Source organism: Oryctolagus cuniculus (assembly GCF_964237555.1).
Source record: "Oryctolagus cuniculus chromosome 16 unlocalized genomic scaffold, mOryCun1.1 SUPER_16_unloc_1, whole genome shotgun sequence".
NCBI lineage: Eukaryota > Metazoa > Chordata > Mammalia > Lagomorpha > Leporidae > Oryctolagus > Oryctolagus cuniculus.
In genome coordinates, this window is record NW_027208201.1 from 1066202 (window position 1) to 1091288 (window position 25087).

Below are 25087 nucleotides of genomic sequence, written 5' to 3' on the forward strand. Positions count from 1 at the left end.
GGGGAGTAAGTGCACAGTGACTCCTGTTGTTGATTTAATAATTGACACTCTTAATTATGATGTCAGTAATCACCCGAGGCTCTTGTCATGAGCTGCCAAGGCTTAAGAATCCTCATGAGTTCACGAACTCCTATCTTATTTATACAAAGCCATAGTAAAAGTGGAAGTTCTCTCCTTCCTTCAGAGAAAGGTACCTCCTTCTTTGATGGCCCATTCTTTCCACTGGCATCTCACTCGCAGAGATCTTTCATTTAGGTCTTTTTTTTTTTTTTTGTCAAAGTGTCTTGGCTTTCCATGCCTGAAATATTCTCATGGAACTTTTAGCCAGATCTGAATGCCTTAAGGCCGATTCTGAGGCTAGAGTGTTGTTTAGGAAACTGCCATTCTATGAGTCTGCTGTGTATCCCGCTTCCCATGTTGGGTCATTCTCTCCTTTTTAGTTCTATCAGTTAATATTAGCAGACACTAGTCTTGTGTATGTGATCCCTTTGACTCTTAGTCCTATCATTATGATAAATTATGAACTGAAACTGATCACTTAGACTAGTGAGATGGCATTGTTAAATGCCACCTTGATGGGACTGAATTGGAATCCCCTGGAATGGTTTGAACTCTACCATTATGGGTAAGTCTTAGTGAGTATGTGCCAAACTGTATATCTCCTCCTTCTCGTATTATCATTCTTATTCCCTCTTTTCAGTTAAATTTAAACATCTAAAAATAATTGAGTGTTAATTAAGGAGTTCACACAATGGTATTAATAGAACAAAAAAATACTACAAGGAATAAAGTAATAAGTTGTTCCTTGACAATCAGGACAAGGGCTGATAACACCACTGTTTCTCATAGTATCCATTTCACTCCAAAAGTTTTCCTTTCAGTTGCAGAGCTAGTTTTCACCAATCAGGGAGAATATATGATATTTGTCCTTTGGGACTGGCTTATTTCACTCAGCATGATGTTTTCCAGATTCCTTTCCATTTTGTTGCAAATGACTGGATTTCATTGTTTTTATACTGCTGTATAGTATTCTATAGAGTACATGTCCCATAATTTCTTTATCCAATCTACTGTTGATGGGCAATTATTTTGATTCCAGGTCTTAGCTATTGTGAATTGAGCTGCAATAAACATTGAGGTGCAGACAGCTCTTTTATTTGCCAATTTAATTTCCTTTGGGTAAATTCCAAGGAGTGGGATGGCGGGGTTGTATGGTAGGGTTATATTCAGGTTTGTGAGTAATCTCCAACTGACTTCCATAGTGGCTTGAGCAGTTTGCATCCCCACCAACAGTGGGTGAGTGTCCCTTTTTCCCCACATCCTCGCCAGCATTTATTGTTGGTAGATTTCTGAATGTGAGCCATTTTACCTGGGGTGAGGTGAAACCTCATTGTGGTTTTGATTTGCAATTCCCTGATGGCTAATGATCCTGAACATTTTTTTCACGTGTCTGTTGGCCATTTGGATTTCCTCTTTTGAAAAATGTCTATTGAGGTCCTTGGCCCATCTGGTAGGGTTTCTACAATGTTCTCTAATAATTTGATGGTGTTGGTTCATAGACTTATGTCTTTGATCCATGTTGAGTGGATTTTTGTGTAAGGTGAAAGGTAGGGGTCTTGCTTCATGCTTCTGCACATGGAAATCCAATTTTACCAGCACCATTTATTGAATAGACTCTCCTTACTCCAGGGATTGGTTTTGGATCTTTGATCAAATATAAGTTGGCTGTAGATGTTTGGGTTGATTTCTGGTGTTTCTATTTTGTTCCATTGTTCTATCCATCTGTTTCTGTACCAGTACCATGCCTTTTTGATAACAACTGCCCTGTAGTATGTCCTGAAATCTGGTATTGTGATGCCTCCGGCTTTGTTTTTGTTGTACAAGATTGCTTTAGCTATTGGAGGTCTCCTGTGCCCCATATGAATTTCAGCATCATTTTTCCAGATCTGAGAAGAATGTCTTTTGTATTTTGATTGGTATCACATTGAATCTATAAAGTGCTTTTGGGAGAATGGAGATTTTGATGATATTGATTCTTCCAATCCATGAGCATGGAAGGTTTTTCCATTTTTGGTATCTTCTTCTATTTCTTTCATTAAGATCTTGTAATTTTCATCACAGAGGTCTTTGACATTCTTGGTTAAGTTTATTCCAAGGTATTTGGTTGTTTTTGTAGCTATTGTGAATGGGATCGATCTCAGAAGTTCTTTCTCAGCCATGACATTGCCTGTATATACAAAGGCTGTTGATTTTTCTGCATTGAATTTATATCCTGCTACTTTGCCAAACTTTTCTGTGAGTTCCGATAGTCTCTTAGTAGTTCTTTGGATCCCCTAAATAAAGAATCATATCATCTGCAAAGAGGGATAGTTTGAGTTCTTCCTTCCCCATTTGTATCCCTTTTATTACATTTTCTTGCCTACTAGCTCTGGCTAAAACTTCCAGAACTATATTGAATAGCAGTGGTGAGAGTGTACATCCCTGTCTGCTACCAGATCTCAGTGGAAATGCTTTCAACTTTTCTCCATTCAATAGGATGCTGGTCATGGGTTTTTCATAAATTGGTTTGACTGTATTGAGGAATGTTTCTTCCATACCCAGTTTGCTTAGAGTTTGCTTCATGAAAGGGTGTTGTAGTTTATCAAATGCTTTCTCTGCATCTATTGAGATAATCATATGGTTTTTCTTCTGCAGTGGGTTAATGTGGTGTATCACATTGATTGTTTTGCACACATTGAACCACCCCTGCATACCAGGGATAAATCCCACTTGGTCTGGGTGGATGATCTTTCTGATCTGTTGTTGCATTCTATTGGCCAGAATTTTATTGAGGTCTTTTGTGTCTATGTTCGTCAAGGAAGTTGGTCTGTAATTCTCTTTCTCTGCTGCATAGTTTTCAGGTTTAGAAATTTAGCTGATGCTGGATTCATAGAAATAATTAGGAGGATTCCTCCCTTTATTGTTTTGAATAGTTTGGGAAGATTTGGAGTTAGTTCTTTAAATGTCTGGTAGAATTCAATAGTGAATACATCTGTTCCTAGGCTTTTACTTATTGGGAGGGACTTTCTATTAATTCAATTTCTGACTGGCTGTGGGTCTTTTTAGGTTTTCTGTGACTTGATGGTTCAATTTAGGTAGGTTGGATGTGTCCAGAAAGCTATCCATTTTTTTATAGATTCCCCAGTGTGCTGGCATACAACTCTTTGTGGATTTTCTGATGACTCTTTTTATTTCTCTGGAGTCTGTTGTCATATTCTTTTTTTCATCTCTGATTGTATTGATTTGGCTCTTCTCTCTCCTTTTTTTGCTTAGTTGAGCCAATGGTGTGTCAATTTTGTTTATTTTTTTTCAAAAAACCAGCTCTTCATTTAGCTAATCTTTTGTAATTTTTTTTATTCAATTCTGTTGATTTCTCTATACTTTCAATTATTTCTGTTTTCCTACTAGTTTTGGGTTTTGTTTGCTGTAGTTTTTATAGTCCTTTTTTTTTTTAAACTTTTATTTAATGCATATAAATTTCCAAAGTACGACTTATGTATTACAATGGCTTCCCCCCCATACCGTCCCTCCCACCCACAACCCTCCCCTTTCCCACTCCCTCTCCCCTTCCATTCACATCAAGATTCATTTTTGATTATCTTAATATACAGAAGATCAGCTTAGTATACATCAAGTATGGATTTCAACAGTTTGCTCCCACACAGAAACATAAAGTGAAAAATAATAGATGATTTTTTTTAAATGATGATGAAATCAGAGCAGACCTATTGTCATGTTTAATCCCAGTGAGAGTCAAGTTGGGAATTGATAATTTCTTTTTTTTTTTTTTTTTTTTTTTTTTTACAGAGGATCAGTTTAGTATGCATTAAGTAAGGATTTCAACAGTTTGCACCCCCATAGAAACACAAAGTGAAATATATTGTTTGAGTACTCGTTATAGCATTAAATCTCAATGTACAGCACATTAAGGATAGAGATCCTACATGAGGAGTAAGTGCACAGTGACTCCTGTTGTTGACTTTACCAATTGACACTCCTGTCTATGGCATCAGTAATCTCCCTATGCTCCAGTCATGAGTTTCCAAGGCTATGGAAGCCCTCTGAGTTCTCCGACTCTTATCTTGTTTAGACAAGGTCATAGTTAAAGTGGAGGTTCTCTCCTCCCTTCAGAGAAAGGTACCTCCTTCTTTGAAGACCTGTTCTTTCCACTGGGATCTCACTCGCAGAGATCTTTTGCCAGAGTGTCTTGGCTTTCCATGCCTGAAATACTCTCATGAGCTTTTCAGCCAGCTCCGAATGCCTTTAGGGCTGATTCTGAGGCCAGAGTGCTATTTAGGACATCTGCCATTCTATGAGTCTGCTGAGTATCTCACTTCCCATGTTGGATCACTCTCCCCTTTATTTACTCCATCGGTTAGCGTTAGCAGGTACTAGACTTGTCTATGTGCTCCCTTTGACGCCCAGTCTCTCCACCATGACCAACTGTGAACTGAAACTGATCACCTGGAACAGTGAGATGGCATTGGTACATGCCACCTCGATGGGACTGAATTGGAATCCCCTGGTATGCTTCCAACTCCACCACTTGGGGCAAGTCAGCCTGAGCATGTCCCAAATTATACATCTCTTCCCTCTCCCATTCCCACCACCATGTTCAACAGGGATCACATTTCAGTTAATTTTCAACACTTAAGAATAACTGTGCATCAATTACAGATCTAAACCAGTCATATTAAGTAGAACAGATAAAAAAACTACTAAGAGGGATAATGTATTAAGTTGTTCAAAAACAGTCAGGGCTATGCTGATCAAGCCACCATTCCCCATAGTGTCCACGTCACTCGAACAGGTTTCCCTATTGGTGTTCAGTCAGTTGTCACCGATCAGGGAGAACATATGGTATTTGTCCCTTTGGGATTGGCTTATTTCACTCAGCATGATGTGTTCCAGATTCCTCCATTTTGTTGCAAATGACTGGATTTCGTTGTTTCTTACTGCGGTATAGTATTCTAAAGAGTACATATCCCATAATTTCTTTATCCAGTCTATCGTTGATGGGCATTTAGGTTGGTTCCAGGTCTTAGCTATTGTGAATTGAGCTGCAATAAACATTAGGGTGCAGACCTCTTTTTTGTTTGCCAATTTAAATTCCTTTGGGTAAATTCCAAGGAGTGGGATGGCTGGGTCGAACGGTAGGGTTATCTTGAGGTTTCTGAGGAATCTCCAGACTGACTTCCATAGTGGCTTGACCAGTTTGCATTCCCACCAACAGTGGGTTAGTGTCCCTTTTTCCCCACATCCTCGCCAGCATCTGTTGTTGGTAGATTTCTGCATGTGAGCCATTCTCACCGGGGTGAGGTGAAACCTCATTGTGGTTTTGATTTGCATTTCCCTGATTGCTAATGACCTTGAACATTTTTTCATGTGCCTGTTGGCCATTTGGATTTCCTCTTTTGAAAAATGTCTATTGAGGTCCTTGGCCCATCTCTTAAGTGGGTTGTTGGTTTTGTTTTTGTGGAGTTTCTTGATCTCTTTGTAGATTCTGGTTATTAACCCTTTATCTGTAGCATAGTTTGCAAATATTTTTTCCCATTCTGTCGGTTGTCTTTTCACTCTCCTGACTGTTTCTTTTGCAGTACAGAAACTTCTCAATTTGATGCAATCCCAATAGTTGATTTTGGCTTTGACTGCCTGTGCCTCCCGGGTCTTTTCCAGAAATTCTTTGCCTGTGCCAATATCTTGAAGGTTTCTCCAATGTTCTCTAGTAACTTGATGGTGTCAGGTCGTAGATTTAGGTTTTTAATCCATGTTGAGTGGATTTTTGTGTAAGGTGTAAGGTAGGGGTCTTGCTTCATGATTCTGCACGTGGAAATCCAATTTTCCCAGCACCATTTATTGAATAGACTGTCCTTGCTCCAGGCATTAGTTTTAGATCCTTGATCAAATATAAGTTGGCTGTAGATGTTTGGGTTGATTTCTGGTGTTTCAATTCTGTTCCATTGGTCTATCCATCTGTTTCTGTACCAGTACCATGCTGTTTTAATTACAACTGCCCTGTAGTATGTCCTGAAATCTGGTATTGTGATGCCTCCGGCTTTGTTTTTGTTGTACAAGATTGCTTTAGCTATTCGAGGTCTCTTGTGCCTCCATATAAATTTCAGCACCATTTTTTCCAGATCTGAGAAGAAGGTCTTCGGTATCTTGATTGGTATTGCATTGAATCTGTAAATTGCTTTTGGGAGAATGGACATTTTGATGATATTGATTTGATTCTGTATTTAGGGGACCCAAAGAACTCTACTAAGAGACTATTGGAACTCATAGAAGAGTTTGGCAAAGTAGCAGGGTATAAAATCAATGCACAAAAATCAACAGCCTTTGTATACACAGACAATGCCATGGCTGAGGAAGAACTTCTAAGATCAATCCCATTCACAATAGCTACAAAAACAATCAAATACCTTGGAATAAACTTAACCAAAGACGTTAAAGATCTCTACAATGAAAATTACAAAACCTTAAAGAAAGAAATAGAAGAGGATACCAAGAAATGGAAAAATCTTCCATGCTCATGGATTGGAAGAATCAATATCATCAAAATGTCCATTCTCCCAAAAGCAATTTACAGTTTTTATAGTCCTTGATTTGCATTGATAGCTTTTTTTTAAACTTTTATTTAATGAATATAAATTTCCAAAGTACGATTTATGGATTACAATGGCTTCCCCCCCATATCGTCCCTCCCACCCACAACCCTCCCTTTTCCCACTCACTCTCCCCTTCCATTCACATCAAGATTTATTTTCAATTACATTGATAGCTCTTTTATTGGGTGCCTTTCCAGTTTCTTTATGTAGGCACCTATTGCTATAAACTTTCCTCTCAAAACTGCTTTAGCTGTATCCCATAATTTCTGAAATGTTGTGTTTGCTTTCAGAAAGTTTTTTATTTCTCTTTTGATTTCTTCTATGACCCACTGCTCATTCTTGAGCATTTTGTTTAGTCTCCATGTGTTTGCATATGCTCTAGTAATTCCTGAGTTGCTAATTTCCAGCTTAAATCCATTGTGCTCTGATAACATGCATGGTATGATTTCGATTCTTTTGAATTTGCTGAGACTTGCTTTATGGCTTAGTATGTGGTCAATCCTAGAAAAAGTTCCATGCATTGCTGAAGAATGTGTATTCTTCAAGTGTAGGATGACAAGTTATGTAGATATCTATTGGGTCCATTTGGTGTAAAGTGTCGATTAAATCTGCTGTTTTCTTGTTGATTTTCTGTCTGGTTGATCTGTCAATTGCTGAAAGTGGAGTATTGAAGTCTGCCAATACTAATGTTTTGGAGTCTAAGTCTCTCTTTAAGTCCCTTCATATATCTTTGAAATAGCCCAGTGCCCTGTAATTAGGTGCATATACATTTATAATAGTTACATCTTCCTGTTGAATTGATCCCCTAATCATTATATATAATTATATAGTGCCCCTCTTTGTCTGCTGTAACAGTTTTTCTGTTAAGGTCTATTTTGTCTGATATTAAGATGGCTACATGTGCTATTTTTGGTTTCTGTTGGAATGGAATATCTTTTTCCGACCTTTCACTTTCAGTCTGCATGCTCCTTTGTTGGAAAGATGTGTTTCTTCTAAGCAGCACATAGATAGTTTTTGTTTTTTAATCCATTCAGCTAGTCTGTGTCATTTAACTGGAGAGTTGAGGCCATTTTCATTCAGTGTGCTTATTGATAAATAGTGACTTTGCCTTGCCATTTTGCAAAGATACTTCTAATATATACTTTGAACTTCCTGTGATATTTTATTAGAGTTTTTCTTCCTTTTTCTTCTTTCATACTGATGACCGTGTTTCTGCGTGTAACATATCTGTAAGCATCTTTTGCAGGCTGAATTAGTGGTAAGAAATTCTTTCAATTTCTGTTTGCTATGAAAGGTCTGTATTTCACCTTCATTCACAAATGAGAGCTTGGCAAGATATAATATTCTGGGATGGCAGGTTTTTTCTCTTAGTACTTGGACTATATCTCACCCTTCCCTCCTAGCCTGTAGGGTTTCTGATTAGAAGTCTGCTGTGAGTCTAACTGGAGATCCTCTGACAGTAATCTGGTGTTTCTCTCATGCACGTTTTAGAATCTTTTCTCTATGTTTCACTGTGGTGAGTTTGATTACAATGTGTTGTGGTGGGGATCTCTTCCGGTCATGTTTATTGGGGGTTTTATGAGCTTCCTGTGTTTGGATGTCTCTGTCCTTCTCCAAATATGGGAAATTTTCTGCTAGTATCTCACTAAAAAGGCCTTCTAATTCTTTATCTCCATGCCTTGAGGAACTCCAAGAACTCGAATATTGGGTTCTTTAATAGTATCCTGTATATTCCTAACAATATTTTTTATATTTCTAATTTCCTTATCTTGGTCTGACTGTATACTTTCCTTTGCTCTGTCTTCTAAGTCCAATATTCTCTTTTCCACCTTACTTATTCTATTTTTAAGGCTCTCAACTGTGTTTTTTATTTGTCCTATTGAACTCGTTATTTCATTTTGATTTCTCTTCATTTTCTCAATTTCATGTTCTGTTGAATTCTTCATTTCTTTTTATTTATTCCTTAACATTTTGTTTTCATGATAGAGATTTTCTTTCATGTCCTACATGGATTTCAGTATATCGTGTGTTTGCATTTGATTACTTCTAAGTATTCTTATCATAAATTTTTTGAAATCCATATCTCGTATTTCTTCTCTCTCATCATCTTCATAATCTTGTTCTTAAGTGTCATGTTCTGTTGGGAGAATCATGTTGTCTTCTTTTTTTCTTTCTTTTTTTTGGGATCATTGCTTTTGTTCAGCATTTGTGGAGATATTCATTGGTTTCTTCTTCTTTTGTGATTTTCACTGTGGTGGCTTTTCTCATTGTACTATGACTCTGGAGAGAAATGGACTATCTGCTTTCACTGAATCTCTAGAGGCTTGTGGTGAGTGTTGCCAGAGACCTTTGTTCAGTTCTTCATGGTTATGGTGTGCCTAAGATGACACACTCCGATGTGGCATGGTTAATCTTTTTTTTAATCAGAAGGGAAGTAATTCTCCTCAGCTGAATTGTTATCCTTGATGGTGATCAGTGCCTGAGCACTATCCCCAGTTAGTATAATATTTTTCTGCTCTGTCCTAAGGACCATACAAATGATCTGTTCAGTCCTCAGTGTAAGTTCAGATTCCTCTGCAATGTCTCTCACCAGGTAGCCAGGGCCACCCAAGCTTGTGGTGCCTCCCACTGAGACTGCTCCAAGTCTCATCCACAGCATGAGTTCTCCCACATAATCACCGTTTTTTGTTTGTTTGTTTGTTTTTCGCAGTCTCTGTTCAGAAGTTTCACACATTCAGTAGGTCTTAGTCTCCTGTTATTATTCCCATATTTCTGCTCAGCTGATTTCTGGGTGCAGATACGAGCTGATGCAGCTGTTATGTATGTCCAAAATGGTTCCCATTCTATTGGCTCATACACCTTATGTGATTGGAGAGAGAAACATGTCTGTGACCTTTTATTTTTTCTCTCCTCTAGTAAGGCTGGTGTTCTTTTTCTCACAGGGCTTCAAGCATCATTCCATCTAGTCTCTTCCTACCACATTTCTGCCAGTGTCTCAGGCTACTGTGAATTCATCTCACCTCACTTTGCAGTGCTAGTGTGGAGGCTCTCGGCTGCTGGTGTCCTGAGCTGTGGGCACACATGCCCTCCACATAGGTCTACCATGTCTCTCTAATTTCAGAAGAGCTTCCTCTGCTGTTTTCCCCCTAATTCTTCCCTGAGACTACATTATCTCCACTTTTATTAAACTATCTTCTCCTGGACTAGATCAGTAAGCTCTCTCCCTATTCTGCCAGCTTGGAACTGCCGATGGTCAAAATTACTCAGTTTTCTCCTCTGACGGATTTTGTGTTTGAACTATGCATCTGTGTTTTAGTTGAGTGTCTGTTCCTTCAGTCAATACCTACTGGCATATATTGGGTGGTGTCACAGAGCTCTGTCAGTGCACAAAGTGTGGCAAGAGCTCAGTGGAGTGCAGTAGATCTCCTCTTTTAAGCAGGAAGGAGGGTTTGATCACCCCTGTTGGCATAATCAAAACCTCACTTCCTCTCTTCCAAGGTGGAAAATGCCCTGGGTTAGCCCACAGTGGGTGCAGCACTCACCTGCACTGCCACAAGAACTGCATAAAGGATCTGTGCAGTCCTCATGTGAACATGATCCCCACTATCATGACCCACCCCAGCAGTCATGGAGTTCTGAGCCTTTGCCACCACACTCAGTGATTGCTTAGATATCCAGTTACAGTCTGTGCCCTAACATGTAGTCACAGGATTCCCACAGTCTCTGCACACAAGTCTCTCATGGTCATGGGTGCAAAGGATCTGCTGCACCCTTTTAGCCTGTCCCATCCAAGGAGTGGAAGAGATGTTCCCAGAGCCAGCTGCCTGTGGGTGCTGCACCTTGGCACTTTGAGCCCTGAGCCTCTGGTAGGTAGAGTCTGGGAACACCTCACAATTCCACCTGAGTACCCAACCCCTCTCAGTCCTCCCAGCTAGACTGAAAGTCAATGGGAAATGTGGATTTTTCCCTCTAGTAAAATCCCTGGATCACACGTATGCACAAGAGACAATACAGCCATTACTCATTTGAAAATGGCATCTTTCCCTGCGTGTTGCTTAGCACACACAAGAGCCACCATAGCTGCTACTGATTTCAGAATAGTGGCTTTTCCCCATCCATTGCCACATGAGTGTACCCAAGGTTAAACAGCCACTACTTCTGTCAATGTGGTGCTTTCTCCCAGCTGGTTGCCAGGTGCCATTGTTGGGGAATGGGGAGAGATAAATGTGCCCATTTTTGCTGTGTTAAGGGAGGGGTACACTGTCCTTGTTTTAACTCCAAGCCACATTCACAGCAAGCTGTCACTCCAGCTGTATCACCTATGGCATGGGTACCCACAGTCTGTTCTCACCTTGCTCTCTAAATCTATTGCTTCCTCTAGCTCTTATCTGCAGGGGTCATGTCCTTGATGCATCTGCAACTTCCATGTGGATCCATGGCATCTTTCTTCCTGCTGTAGAATTTCCCCTGCAGGTTTCTCTCCAACTCTTCTTGTGTGAATGCCCTTTCCTCCACTTTTTTGCTACTGTTTCTTCCTAGCACAAAGCGGTATGTCCTTTCTCTATTCCACCATCATAAGAATCTCAAATATTTAAATACTTTTTTTAGAAAACCACAGTGGGAGATCATGCTGTTCCACTTGGAATGATTATAAAAAAAAAAAACACAGTAAGAAGGGAATAGCAGAGGTCGGAGGAAGAAGGGTGAGAGTACAGTGGGGAAGAATCACTATGTTTCTAAATTTGTAAAAATGAATCTAGCATGTGATGGGAGAGGGAGTGGAGGTGCAATGGTTTTGGAGGTGGGAATTTATATTTATATGAAATGCATGAAGTGTGTATACCTGTGTATACCTTTGTCTTCCTGGCCACCAAAGCTGCCTGGCTCATCTTGGATAGGGGATGTCTCCTTGTTGGCACCTGACAGCTTGGCTTTGGTGGCCAGGAGGACAAGGATGATCCAGCCCCTGAGGTGAGGTCCTCCTTCATACCACAAACCTTGTCCCTGAGGAACTCCATCAGCAAGATCATGTTGGAAATAGGCAGCAAGACCATAGGGGATGAGTGTAAGTGTGTCTCACAAGATCACCTCTACTTGCTACTCCATTGTGGACTCACTGCCTCAGAGGGACAGTCCATCCCAGAGAGCAGAGACCTTGAGGGAACCTTGCTGAGCAAGAGCCTGGGAGCCTGTTAGAGATGTTGCACCTGGAGACAATGCTCAGGAAGCTACAGGAGAACTTACAGAAGAAACTGACAGGGCTGCCCTGGAGGAGAAGGTGCAGAGACAGAGGCACAACTATCAGAGGCTGCAGGCTTAATCAGAGAGTGCAGACATCCTCCTGCTCCTGGACACCAAGCAGCCATGGACCTGCCTGGGCCCCACCAGCCTGGGCCTTCCCCAGGAACTCCTCCCTGTGCTGATCTGCATCTAAGCAGCATTGCACTCCCTGGCCTCTAGTTTAGTGGCAAAGTTGCTGCACCCATCCTAGATTGTAAATATTCTGCATGGAAGAGGGGACTTCAGGGAGTCAAGAAGCCACTGACAAAAAAAAAAAAGGTCAACCAACATGGGGTTACCCATCTCAGGTAGTGGACTCAATAGTGCACACACTCAGATGTGTGTGCCTAGTATGCATAGTAAGTAATGTGTGCCTTCCTACCAGTTATGGCCCTAGGTTTCTGGGCCCCAGGAAGAGGAAATACAGAGTCACAAGGGCTGAAAACTACACTGCAGAAAAGTTGTGCTCTGAGCATTTTAGGCATGGAAAGCCAAGACACTGTGGCAAAAAATGAGATACATGAAAGATCTCTGTGAGGGAAATCCCAGTGGAAAGAAGGGACCATCAAAGAAGGAGGTACCTTTCCCTGAAGGGAGGAGAGAACTTCCACTTTGACTATGGCCTGGTCTAAATGATGTCTGCATTTGTGGACTCAAGAGGCTTCCATAACCTTGGCAGTTCATAGCAAGAGCCTCAGGTGATCACTGAACTCATAAACAAGAGTGTCAATTGTTAAATCAGCAACAGGATTCACTGTGCACTTGCTCCCCATGAAGGACCTCTGTCCTCAATGAGTTGTACTATGAGAATTAACTGTAGAATTAGTCTTCAAACAATACATTATACTTTGTATGTCTGTGTGGGTGCAAACTGTCGAAATCTTTACTTAGTATGTACTAAGTTGATCTTCTGTATATAACGATAATTTAAAATGAATCTAGCATGTGATGGGAGAGGGAGTGGAGGTGCAATGGTTTTGGAGGTGGGAGTGTGGGTATGTGTGGAAAAACCATTTGCTACAATCCAAAGTTGTACTCACTGCCCAGGTGGGAGGGGCATGTTTATGTCATAAGGGGCACTGTGACACAGGCTGGCCTATAAAAGCAGCTGTAGTCCTGGACCCTTACCAGTCCCTGGTTCTGATTGCTAGGAGCCTCTCCTAAGAACATGACAGGTAAGCCTCAAATAATTCTTGCCTCCCAATGCCATCTTCCCCCTTTTCCTTATCTTCCCTCCAGCCTGACCCTCCTGATCCTATAGCCCAGCCCATGTGTCTGGTCCTCCACCCCAGCCTGACCCTACTAGCTCTGTGTTTGAGCCTTACCATCCTGCATTTCCATACTGGCCTCATCCTCCTCCAGGCCCTCCACTCCAGTCCAACTATCCAAGTCAGCCATACCATTGTTACATCCCTTCTGTCCCTTCATACCAGGCAAAAACCCAAGATCTTGCATCTTGGACTCACTCTCCTCCTAGAGCCCCCCCCCCATATCTGACTTTCCTTTTCTCCCCCTGGACCCTCCTCTGGGTTCAGTATTTGAGCCTTTTCCTCCTCCTGCTCCTTCATACTGGCCCTACTCTCCCTCTGATCATCCTGCACCCCAGCCAGGTCCTGCACCTGTTCCTGCACCTCCTGCTCACACTCCTGGGCTTCCACAAAAGGCTCATCCTACTACTAATTCCTCACTCAAACCTCATCCCCCTTCTCATCCTAAACACCAACCTTGCCCTTCTTCTGTCTCTGAACAGAAGCCCCACACACACCCTACTCCCAAGTGCAAGCCTCGCTCTTCTGCATCTAAACACAAGTCCCAGCCTCCTCCAGATGTTCCTCTCAGCCTTCCTTTTCCTTGTGGCCATGATCTCCAGAAATGCTTTCTAACACTTTTTGAACAAAAGCCTCACCCGTCCCCTAGCCTTTTATGAAGACACCACCTTCCTGTCACTGCTCTCCACAAGCCTGGCCTTTCCTCCAGTCTTTCTCCACAGTGCAACCATCCTTCTGTGCAGTCAACATGGTGCCAGCTGTTCATTGCACCTGTACACCAACCTTGCCCTCCTCCTGGTCCCCCACCCTGCTCTCAGTGTCCTCCTGCTTTTCTGTGCCATCCTCGCCTGTCTTCTCATCCTGTCCCCAAGGCTCGCCCTCCTCCTGATCCTCTCTCCCAGACTCAGCACCACCCTCCTTCTGACCCTCCTCTTCACCCTCCTTTTCCTTCTCCCTGCCATCCTGTCCACTGTCCTTTTCCTCTACACCAGCTTCACCCTTATTCTGGTCTTCCCTCTCCACTGCAGCCTCTTTCTGATCCTCTGCTCCAGCCTCACCCTCCTCCTGGTCCTCCTTCCAAGCATCACCCTCCTTTTCTTTCTCTTTATCAGCCCCCTCCTCTTTATGTTCAACTCCAGCCTCAAGTTCCTTCTGTCCCTGCACCCTAGCCTGACCTTCCTTCCGGTATGTCATTCCAGCCTCACCCTCCTCCTTATCCTCCATCTCAGCCTTATGCTGCTCCTGCTTCTCACCCTCCTGGCCACCCTCGCCTTTGCTCTGTACCTCGATGCTTGCCTCACCTGTCTTCTGCTTGCCCATCCCAGCCTGGCCTTGCTTCTCATCCTTCCTTCCCTCCTCACTGTTCTTCTCGCCCTTCTCCCTAGCCTCACCCTCCTCCTCCTCTAGCTCCCTCTTCCCCCACCTCCTTCCTCTCATTTCTACATAGCAACTTCAACCTTCTGTGACTACATCCTGTCTGCCCACTTGCTTCCCACACCAGCCTGATCTTCCGCACTGTCCTTAGCTTCGTATGATCTCTCACCTCAGTCTTGCCATGCCTCAGGCCAATCAAATTATAATCCTCTAATCTACCCTCCTCCAAGATCTCCTTATTTTGTCACCCTTTTCCTTCCCTGACAAATGATACTCCTTCCCAGTACCTGACCTCATTTAATCCATGCCCAGCTCTTCAAGACTCTGTTCCTATAATACCTAACCTGCTAATTGCCCTGTGTTATCCTACCTTTTAGGCCTCTATGTTATCCCCAACTCCTCCTAACAAATCTACTTACTAGTCTTCTCTACCCCAACAGACCCCCACCCACTTGTGATCCAGTCACCCTATCCATACCTACTGGTTCACAAATATAATCCTGGAAGGAAGTTTGCTTCCCACTGCGATGGTTTTGGTGAAGCTCACAGTTGTGAAGACTGGACTCCCAGAAACTGGATGGTGGGTATAGGGTGTGGCACAATGGCACATCACCCCTCAGCTTGAAATACTATTTGGTTCATTACAGGCCCCTTTTTCCATGATCAAATCCTGGTTATGTGACTAAAGTACTTTGCCTTCACCCCACTTGGTTCCTCTTAATAGACTAGAGTACCTTTAACTATTTCCTATTCCCTGAACAGTCAGTTAGATCCTCTACCACCTGATCAATGTGCTTCCATTAGCCTTTACCTTACAACATGGCTAGAGCAGATCAAATTGCAGGAGCACAATGGAGAGAAGACTGAGGGAGATTCATCCCCTCTGTTCCCCAGGAGGGTAAGTTCTGTTGAGTTGCCCTGTGGTAAAGTCAGTGAAAGAAATGCGGACCCTGAGAACTCACCTACAGGGCATGAAGATTCCACTGTAGGTAGATGGGGACCTGTGTGGTTTTTGTTTGTTGTTGGTTTGGTGGGGGGTGTTGGCGTTGGAGGGTGGTAGTAGTTGTAGTTGACTTGATCTGGTTGTGCTCAAACTTTGTTGTTCCTTTTAATTCCCAATTGTTTTATAACAAAGTACAGGGTCCATAGACGGTTTTCTAATAATCTTGAATATACATGTTGTTGAATAAGCATGACACAGTCTCTGGCATTGCCCACAGAAATATAACTTTTATAGTAATTTCCATCTCCTTGGAACTTCAGAAAATCCTTGTAGCAGGCGTGCAATGGAGAGAAGGAGTCACTGATTGGCTGGTGAACAATGACATCGTTATCTCCCAGGATAAACTCCATTTCCATATTTCCATCCTTTAAGCTGTCCAATCATGGCACTCAAATGTGTGCAGAGAGGTGTGAAAAATTCTGGACAGTTCTGATGCCTCTGACCTCTAAGCTATACTCTTCTGCTCCCTTATGCAGGAAAATGCAGTCTTTCTTTGAGGGATTAAAAACCGCATGTCCCTTGGACAAGTCATAGCTGCAAGGATAGGCAATCTGTTTCCATTGTTATTGAGTCAGCAAATTGTCCTGTGATTGAGCTGTCCTGAAGCTTTTAGTTTTCTTCTGGCATCTTTGTCCCAGATCGGACAAAACAGGCCCCACAGTTGCAAGGGTGCCAAAACTAAAATGGATTGAAATTCCATTTACTCCATAGAGAACCTGAGGCACTGAAGAGCTGATTCCATTGGATAGATGACATTTAGATATGCAGTTATCTTTGGCTGGATTTGCAATATTGATATAATGATTAGCAACTCTCCTTGCAATAGTTCCCATGGCAAAACCAGTTGGCTTGTTCTGTTTGTTTATAAAAGTAGCCACATGTCAAGGCTGATGTTTCAGTGGAGTTTTCAATTCCCCTGAATTCAGAAGGTTGATTCTCTTACTGATAGTCAGCCTGTCTCCACAGTTGCTACCATGGTCATACTGTATCAAATCTGTACAGGAAAACTCTTCAGAGTGTTGCAACATCATCATAGGATTTGATAAACAGGCATCCCAAAACTTGAGTCTCATCCAAGCAATTGATCATCACACATCACACAACTGTAGACTGGGGCTTTGATGAAATGTTTGCTTCCAACAGGAGTATCATGCTGTGCAATCTGTAGCACTTGGTTGTTATTGAGGTCCTAATTTTTGACACTGCTATATCAAAATGCAACACACTGATATGTGTGTGTGTGTGTGTGTGTGCACGTGTGTATGTATACGCCTCCAAAATCTTTTTCAGCAGATTGGCCTACATGAGGACTTGTCAGCAGGTAACTACTTCCTGCTTCTGCCACACAACCCAAGCCCTGTTCTGGTGGTATCCTGAAGTGGCCCAATGGCAGAGTCAAATCTGAGGCACTGTGCCAGGTAAGTTCCGAGCTGGAATGGGACAGGGGATGGAATGGGACACTCAGTCACAAAGTAAGGTCATGACAGGAGGTATTTTCAGTAAAACAGTGCACAAAATATATGCCACTAGGGACTACAGAAGACAGAATGTTTTTTTTTTTTAATGCCTATTTGTTTACATTTCCTGGAAACACCAACCAACAATGAGGTAGAGAAAGAGACAGAGAAAAATCCAGCTGCCAGTTTTCTCCCCCAAAGTACAACAACTACGGCCAAGCCTGGCTGAAGCCAGTAGCCTGGAACAATGTAGAATATGCAGGTGGTCCATTTGCTCTATTCTTTCTTGCTGAGTATACTAATATTATAATAAATGCTCTCACAACCATCCTATTTTTAGGCTCATTTCACAGCCACACTAATCCAGAAATGTTTACAATTAATTTTGCTGTAAAAACCCTCCTACTAACAATGTCATTCCTATGAATTTGAGCATCCTGCCCTCAACTTCATTATGACCAACTCATACAACTCCTATGAAAAAGTTTCCTACCTCTTACAATAGCTCTATGCATATGACACATCTCCATACCCTTTATACTTTCAAGCATTCTCCCTCACATATAGAAATATGTCTGATAAAAGAGTTACTTTAATAGAGTAAATAATAGAGGTTTAAGCCCTCTTATTTCTAGAACTATAGGCCTTGAACCTACACCTAAGAACTCAAAATTCTTCATGCTACCTGATACACAAAATTCTATAGTAAGGTCAGCTAAATAAGCTATCAGGCCCACACCCCGAAAATGTTGGTTTATATCCTTCCCATACTAATTAACCCCTTAGTCCTAACTATTATTCGAGTCACCCTGTTCCTAGGCACAATAATTACAGTATTTAGCTCCCCCTGATTAACCATATGAATTGGCCTAGAAATAAATATATTAGCCATTATTCCAATTTTAATTAACAAAGCCACACCACAATCAACAGAAGCTGCAACTAAGTATTTCTTAACACAAACCACAGCATCAATAATCTTAATAATAGTAATTACACTTAACATTCTTGACTCTTGCCAATGAACAATAATCCACAAAATCACTTTACCCCAATCTTAATTATATTAGCATTAATCATTAAATTAGGAATAGCTCCCTTTCACTTCTGAGTCCCAGAAGGAACCCAAGGGATCCCCCTAAAATCAGGACTCATTCTTCTTACATGACAAAAACTAGCACCCCTATCTATCCTTTACCAAATCTCACCATCAATTGACTCAACTTTAACAATGTTAGTAGCCATCCTATCAATTATAGTCAGTGGCTGAGGAGGGCTTAACCAAACCCAACTCCACAAAATCTTAGTGTACTCCTCAATTGCCCACATGGGATGAATGGTAGCCATTATTATATTTAATCCAAATACTATAATTCTCAATCTATTTATATGCTATTAAAAATTTGCATGTTAATAATATTTATACATCACACAAGCACAACTACCCTTTCACTATCACAAATATGAAATAAAACCCCACTAATAGTTACAGTCATCCTAATTACCTTAATATCACTAGGAGGCCTACCCCCACTAACAGGCTTTATCCCTAAGTGAATAGAGCAAACAAAAAATGGCAATATCATCATACCCACCACAATGGCTATATTAGCACTTCTAAATTTATACTTCTATTACGCCTCATCTACCTCACTGACAATATTCCCAACAACCAACAACTTAAAAATAAAATGACAATTCGAATCAATGAAACACATACCATTTATAGCCCCACTAATCATTTTATCAACAATATTTCTTCCCCTCACACAAATATTTTCAGTACTAAGCTAAGATTAGAAGGAGTTTATGTTACATAGACCCAGAGCCTTCAAAGCTCTAAGCAAGTAAATTATTCTTAACTCCTGCTTAGGGACTGCAAATTAACTTCACATCTTCTGAATGCAAATCAGGTGCTTTAATTAAGCTAAGTCCCCCTAGATTGGTGGGATCCAACCCCATGAAATTTTAGTTAACAGCTAAATACCCTAATCAACTGGCTTCAATCTCCTTCTCCTGCCATAAGAAGAAGAAGAAGAAGAAGAAAAAAAAAAAGAAGGTGGGAGAAGCCCTGGCAGAATTGAAGCTGCTGCTTTGAATTTGCAATTCAACATGAAAATTTCACCTCAGCGCTTGGTAAAGAGGGCTCAACCTCTGTTTTTAGATTTACAGTCTAATGCTTACTCAGCCATTTTGCCCCTGCTTCGGTTCATTAACCGATGATTATTCTCTACCAACCATAAAGACATCGGAACTCTCTATCTCCTATTTGGATCCTGAGCTGGAATGGTAAGAACAGCCTTTAGTCTGTTAATTTGAGCAGAATTAAGCCAACCAGGAACTTTACTTAGAGACGACCAAATTTATCATGTAATCATCACTGCACATGCCTTTGTAATAATTTTCCTCATAGTGATACCTATTTTGGAAACAGGTTAGTCCCACTAATAACTGGGGCCCTCGATATAGCTTTCCCCCTTATAAACAATAAAAGCTTTTGACTCCTCCCACCATCCTTTCTTCTGTTAGCTTCATGAATAGTAGAAGCCGGTGCAGGTACAGGATGAACTGTTTACCCACCACTAGCAGGTAACTTAGCCCATGCAGGAGCCTTGGTTGATCTAACTATTTTCTCTCCTCACTTGGCTGGGGTGTCCTCTATTCTAGGGGCCATTAATTTTATCACAACTGTCATCAATATAAAACCCCCTGGTATATCTCAGTGTCAAACCCCCTTGTTCGTATGATCTGTTCTCATAACAGCCGTTCTTCTTCTTTCCCTGCCATTTCTAGCTGCTGGCATTACAATACTCTTAATGTACCAAAATCTAAACACAACGTTTTTTGACCCTGGAGGAGGAGGAGACCCTATCCTCTATCAACACTTATTTTGATTCTTCAGACACCCTGAAGTATATATTCTTATCCTTCCAGGATTTGGAATAATTTCTCATATTGTAACACATTGTTCTGGCAAAAAAGAACCATTTGGCTACATGGGAATAGTGTGGGCTATGATATCAATTGGTTTCCTTGGGTTTATCGTCTGAGCTCACCACATATTCACAGTAGGAATGGACGTGGATACATAAGCCTATTTCACATCAGCTACTATAATTATTACCATTCCTATGGGAGTAAAGGTATTTATTTGATTAGCAACCCAACATGGTGGAAATATTAAGTGATCCCCAGCCATATTTTGAGCTCTGGGGTTTATTTTCTTATTTACAGTAGGTGGTCTTACAGGAATTGTACTAGCCAACTCTTCCCTAGATATTGTTCTCCAAGACATGTACTACATGGTAGCCCACTTCCACCATGTCTTATCCATGGGAGCTGTATTTGCCATTATGGGGGGGGGTTCGCTCATTGATTCCCTATGTTCTCAGGCTACACTCTGGACCCTACTTGGGCCAAAATCTACTTCACTGTAATATTTGTAGGAGTGAACTTAACTTTCTTCCCTCAACACTTCCTTGGACTCTCTGGCATGCCCCGATGATATTCATATTACCCAGATGCCTATACAATGTGAAACACTGTTTCATCAATGGGCTCCTTCATCTCCCTCACTGCTGTAATTGTAATAATTTTCATAATCTGGGATGCCTTTGCCTCAAAGCGAGAGGTAGAAACTATTGAGTTAACCACTACAAATCTAGAGTGACTTCATGGATGTCCACCCCCATATCATACATTTGAAGAGCCTGCTTACATAAAAGCCTAGGCCAAGAAAGGAAGGAATCGAACCCCCTAAGACTGGTTTCATGCCAGCTGCATAACCATTCTGACTTTCTCAATAAGATATTAGTAAAACTATTACATAACATTGTTGAAGTTAATTTATAGGTTCAACCCCTATATATCTTTATGGCATATTCATTTTAACTAGGCTTCCAAGATGCCTCATCTCCTATTATAGAAGAATTACTCCACTTCCATGACCACAGGCTTATGATCATTTTTCTAATTAACTCCTTGGTCCTCTATATTATTTCACTAATACTGACTACAAAACTTACCCACACACGCACAATAGATGCCCAAAGGTAGAAACCATCTGAACTATTCTCCCAGCAATTATTCTAATTTGAATTGCACTTCCCTCCCTACAAATCTTGTATATAATAGATGAAATCAGTAACCCCTCCCTGACAGTAAAAACCATAGGCCACCAGTGATATTGAAGTTATGAGTACACAGACTATGAAGACCTGAACTTCGACTCATATATAATCCCAACATCCAATTTAAACCCAGGTGACTTATGACTACTGGAAGTTGACAACCGAGTTGTTCTTGCAATGGAATTACCAATCCATATATTAATCTCATCAGAAGATGTGTTTCCTTCATGAGCCATCCCCTCACTAAGGCTAAAAACAGATGCTATCCCTGGATGCCTTAACCAAGCCACCCTTATCTCAACTCGTCCAGGATTTTTCTATGGCCAATGCTCAGAGATCTGTGGCTCAAATCACAGCTTCATGCCTATTGTTCTTGAAATAGTTCCACAGAGCAGCGGGGAGAGTTGGGACGTCCAGGGCTCCGAGTCCACACATTGGCGCTGGAAGGGGAGGTGAGCTCAATAACCCAAGACATTGGCAGGGAAACGGGGGTTAGAATCTAGAGGGGGGCTGGAAAGTGCAGCAAACTCACTACCGGAAAGAAGGAAAAAAAAAAAGCTTGGGGGGGGGGTTTATCTTTCCCCTAACCTTGCAAAGGTTGCAAGGCTGCAAGGCCTGAAGAATTCGCAAGAGACAAAGTGCAGGCCCCCTCTCTGGATTTACATATCAACAGGGGAGAGCTAAGGAACTGAGTCACTACAATTCAGTAGCCTAGGCAACCCAGTGGGAGTCCAGAGGAGCCTACACAGACTCTTTGGGTAGAAGCCAGAGACTGGAAGCTAAATACCATCAATTCTGCACAGCCTTGCCGTGTGGTATTACTTACCCCCTGAATAAATAAAATAAATAAATAAATAAATAAATAAATAGAGATTTACCATGCAAAACCTGAGGGTGTCACCTTTGCACACCCTTAACGAGGAAGAACCAAGCAGAGCTCTCAGGCCGCACCCATCTCAAGCCTCCAAGGCTCCCCCAATAGCAGGCAGTCCACTTAACACGGACACAGTATAAATAAAAAAAAAATAAAAAAAAGCACAGTGATGAAAGAAGAATTAACTATGCCAAGCAACACACAGAAATCGAGGGAACAAGATCAACGATGACACTATGATGCCTCCAAATAAACAAAACACCCCAAGCCAAGAGTATGAAGATGATGAGATAGAAGAAATGCAAGATACAGATTTCAAAAAATTTATGATAAGAACATTTAGAAGTTTTCAAAAGCAAATCCTTGAACTACAGAAATCCTTATTGGACAGGATTGAAAATCTCATGAAAATGAAATTATAAGGAAGAATCAAAATGAAACTCAGAAACTAGTAGAACAGGAAAGTGTGATAGTGAAGAGAAATCAAAATGAAATGAAGAGCTCAATAGATCAAATGACAAACACATTAGAAAGCCTTAAAAACAGAATGGGTGAAGCAGAAGAGAGAATATCGGACTTAGAAAATAGAGCACAGCGAAACATACAGTCAAACCTAGGAAAAGAAGAGGAAATTAGAAATCTAAAAAATATTGTTGGGAATCTACAGGATACTATTAAAAAAAACCAACATTCGAGTTCTAGGAGTTCCTGAAGGCATGGAGAGAGAGAAAGGATTAGAAGGCCTTTTTAGTGAGATACTAGCAGAGAACTTTCCGGGTTTGGAGAAGGACAGAGACATCCTAGTACAGGAAGCTCATAGAACCCCCAATAAACATGACCAAAAGAGATCCTCACCACGACACGTGGTAATTAAACTTACCACAGTGAAACATAAAGAAAAGATCCTAAAATGTGCAAGAGAGAAACATCAGATTACTCTCAGAGGATCTCCAATCAGACTCACAGCAGACTTCTCATCAGAAACACTACAGGCTAGGAGGGAATGGCGAGGCATAGCACAGGTGCTAAGAGAGAAAAATTGCCAGCCCAGAATATTATATCCTGCTAAGCTCTCATTTGTGAATGAAGGTGAAATAAAGACCTTTCATAGCAAACAGAAATTGAAAGACTTTGTGGCCACTTGTCCAGCCCTGCAAAAGATACTTAAAGATGTGCTACACTCAGAAACACAGAAACACGGCCATCAATATGAAAGAAGGGAAAGGAAGAACACCTACCAGTAAAAGAGCATGGAAAGCTCAAAGCATATACTAGTAAATATCTCCGGGAAAATGGCAGGGCAAAGTCACTATGTATCAATAGTCACATTAAACATTAATGGTCTGAATTCTTCAGTTAAAAGACACCGTTTGGCTAATTGGCTCAAAGAACACAACCCAACTATTTGTTGCCTACAAGAAACACATCTCTCTAACAAAGATGCATGCAGACTGAAGGTGAAAGGTTGGAAAAGATATTCCATGCCAACAGAAACCAAAAAAAAGCAGGTGTAGCCATATTAATATCAGACAACATAAACTTTAATACAAAAACTGTTAAGAGAGACAAAGAGGGACACTATATAATGATTAAGCGTTCAATTCAACAGGAAGATGTAACTATTATAAATGTATGTGCACCTAATTACAGGGCAACGGTCTATTTAAAAGATATGTTAAGGGACTTCAAGGGAGACTTAGATTCCAATACAATAGTACTGGGGACTTCAATACTCCACTCTCAGAAATAGATCATCCGGACAGAAGATCAACAAGAAAACAGAAGATTTAATTGACACTATTGCAAAAATGGATCTTATAGATATCTACAGAACTTTCAACCCTATATCTACAGACTTCACATTCTTCTCAGCAGTGCATGGAACCTTCTCTAGGATTGATCACATACTAGGCCATAAAGCAAGTCTCAGCAAATTTAAAAGAATTAGAATCATACCATGCAGCTTCTCAGACCACAGCGGAATGAAGCTGGAAATAGGCAACTCAGGTAACCCTAGAAAGTATGCAAACACATGGAGACTGAATGACATGCTCCTGAATGAACACTGGGTCATTCAAGAAATCAAAAGAGAAATCAAAAACTTTCTGGAAGTAAATGAGGATAACAACACAACATATCAAAACTTATGGGATACAGCAAAAGCAGTATTGAGAGGCAAATTTATAACAATAGGTACCTATATCAAGAAATTGGAAAGGTACCAAATAAATGAGCTTTCAGCGCATCTCAAGGACCTAGAAAAATTGCAGCAAATCAGACCCAAATCTAGTAGAAGAGAAATAATTAAAACCAGAGAAGAAATTAACAGGATTGAATCAAAAAAAAAAAAAAAACTACAAAAAATCAGCCAAGCGAGAAGCTGGATTTTTGAAAAAATAAACAAAATTGACCCCACATTGGCCCAACTAACTAAAAAAAGAAGAGAAAAGACCCAAATCAATAAAATCAGAAATGAAAAAGAAATGTAACAACAGACACCACAGAAATAAAAAGAATCATCAGAAATTACTACAAGGACTTGTATGCCAGTAAACAGGAAAATCTGTCAGAAATGATAGATTCCTGGACACATGCAATCTACCAAAATTGAACCAGGAAGACATAGAAAACCTAAATAGACCCATAACTGAGACAGAAATTGAAACAGTAATAAAGGCCCTCCCAACAAAGAAAAGCCCAGGACCAGATGGATTCACTGCTGAATTCTACCAGACATTTAAAGAAGAACTAACTCCAATTCTTCTCAAACTATTCAGAACAATCAAAAAAGAGGGAATCCTCCCAAATTCTTTCTATGAAGCCAGCATCACCTTAATCCCTAAGCCAGAGAAAGATGCAGCACTGAAAGAAAATTACAGACCAATATCCCTGATGAACATAGATGCAAAAATCCTCAATAAAATTCTCACCAATAGAGTACAACAACACATCAGGAAAATAATCCACCCAGACCAAGTGGGATTCATCCCTGGTATGCACGGATGGTTCAACATTCGCAAATCAATGTGATACACCACATTAACAGACTGCAAA

At 41.0% G+C, this 25087-nt stretch overlaps 1 long non-coding RNA gene and 1 pseudogene across 1 annotated transcript; one reads left to right on the forward strand and one right to left on the reverse strand.

Annotated features, from left to right (window-relative positions):
- Positions 1-13006: 13006 nt before the first annotated feature.
- Positions 13007-20089, forward strand: LOC138847766 (uncharacterized). Its single transcript, XR_011385719.1, has 3 exons — positions 13007-13102; positions 15010-15149; positions 19886-20089. It is a non-coding gene; the product is annotated as an uncharacterized lncRNA (long non-coding RNA).
- LOC127486887 (mRNA export factor pseudogene) lies at positions 15962-18615 on the reverse strand (annotated as a pseudogene).
- Positions 20090-25087: the final 4998 nt, after the last annotated feature.